Genomic DNA, 2377 nt, shown 5'->3' on the forward strand with positions numbered 1-2377 from the left:
CGAAGGGACAGCATGCAATGTTACAGAAGTTGAGAAGATGAGGAAGTATGTTCTGACACACAATAATGCAGCTAAGAGGGAGAAATGGAGCAGAGTCGTGTACGAGGTGACAGTGAAGGGCGACGGTTCAGATTTCGAGTGTGATGCGGGCAGTTCGAGCACATTGGCATGCTGTGCTCTCATGTCCTAATGGTAAGAAATCATGAAGCATATCATTTGTTCTCCCCCATTAAGCAAAAGCATTTGATTCATCTCTGTTTGGCAGTTCCATTAGTTTTCGAGATGACATTGTTTGTCATAAAAACCCATTGCGAAGTGGTGGACGAAGGATGCAACGGATATCCTGCACAAGGATATCCTGCCTGGACACCCTGTGCGGTACCAAAAAAACTAGTCGGTTAACAAGTCCTTTACTCGAACTCTGTGCGTGCATGCTATGGACGTTGTCAGGATGGGCGACGCGAGCGCCGAAGCTTTCGAACACATGTTGGGTGTCCTCAAGGCATTGCTCGGCACTGGAGCGCCATTCACGGAGAAGAGGGATGTTTTGGGTTTTGTGGACCGTCAGGAAAATATGCTCGCAGGAGTGCTGCCTGGGGATGGAGAAATTGAATTCGTTGCAAATGGGTGTTCAGATCATGAAGTCAGTGTAAGTGCTCGGAGAATCAAAGAGGGGTCGGCAGGCCGACATGACGAACAGCCAGGAAAAAGCAACGTATGAGGGACTCTGAGTAAACGGACTAGGTTCTGCAGTATGTGTCGTCGTGACGGCCATGAAAGAACAACTTGCCCGGACTGGGGTGATGCCCCTAAGCAGCAGTGGGAACCAAGAAAATGAAACAACTGTGGAGTGGAAGCACATTGCCAGAACACGTGCACGTGACTGCTTGATGGTCCGCAGAATCGAATGTGAAAACTAGATTTTAATTTCTGTATGTTGTGCTATGAGGATTTCTGTTGCTTTTCATTTGAGCTTTGCTTTGCTCCACGCTTGTTCGTCCACATCTGAACGTGGGACTAAATTGTGACATGGAGTGAACTTGTTTGACGCTGATCAGTATCTTCCTGTCCGTGCTTGTTTTGAGTTGTTATGTGTGACTGCAAATGTTTGGTAGAATATCTGTTTGGTGTGCACAGTGTACGGTTTAGTTGTGCCTGATGAGTACACGTGACACTGCAGATTTAATCATACCATATGTCAGCACGTTTCTGGCCCCATGGGATTGGAAATTTAAATCGCTGGTATTCGTTGTACTGCCATGATTGAAGATGAATGGATCGGAAATTTTCTCGCAAAAAAAAAAAGAGTAAATGCAACTTGTGTAGAGGCTGGTGCAGGGTTACCCATAGACTCGACCAGCGCAGCTGTAGAGAATTCAAACAGCTGCCGTGTCGCGGCAGCGGCTCAGCCTTTGCACAGGAAAACGACTGAGCCGTTCCGGGATTACCTGTTCCGCCCCCACTTTGGCGCTGCCGTCACAATTAATGCGCCAACGGGCTGGCTTTATTTTCGTGCGATACATGTGCTATACCAACAGAAATACAACGACCTGCACGCATCTACATGCTAGCTGACGGTTATGATTTCGGGATCAGCTGAGCCTGGGCTCAGAATCGAATATCCGAGAGTGCAGCTAGCCTTCCTCTAAAATAGAAGAATGCAGCTAGCAGAACACGCACTGCTGCAAGGGCAAGTAGTAGGGTCTGCATTCGATTTATCAGGGGCCATCTCAGTAGCAGTATTTGCTGGTGCTTGAACATCACAATGTACATGTGCTGCCATATGGCCTGTTGTAGTATAATATAAGAGGCAAATAACTCATGAGGACTGCATGTCCATTTTTGTAATCAACCAAGTCGTGACTTTCATTTTTCTGTACAAAGTAGTACAACAGATCAACAGCCAATATATAACAGGGAACGGTGAGCTAGCAACTGGACAATCCAAGCCAGCAACCGCATGGCAAATGTGAGAGTAAATTACAAAAAACCATCACAATTGGGGACCCTCATTAAGAAAACCACCACCATTCGATTTTGTTTTCAAAAACCCGCCACCGTTGTGCTGATAGTTTTCAACAAACACTGATAGGTTACTAAGAGTAAAATGCATGCGCGGTCCTAATTCTTTTGCAGAAATGTCAAGTGGGTCCTAAATCTATAAAAATGCACATCCCAGTCCCAAGTCTTTCATAAGTGGTTCATTGGAGGTCCTATTGACATCTGACCCTGTTGACCGGCTGACGTGGCCCTTTGACCACCGCCATGTAGGCAGTATATTTTGCACAAACCCCCTGCGAAGATGTATCCTCTAATATCATGGACCTCCGGCCTCCTCCGTGCTGCTAGGCTGCCACCGCCATCTCTCCTGCCGGCT

The sequence above is a fragment of the Triticum dicoccoides genome, chromosome 3B (assembly GCF_002162155.2).
Source record: "Triticum dicoccoides isolate Atlit2015 ecotype Zavitan chromosome 3B, WEW_v2.0, whole genome shotgun sequence".
Lineage (NCBI taxonomy): Eukaryota > Viridiplantae > Streptophyta > Magnoliopsida > Poales > Poaceae > Triticum > Triticum dicoccoides.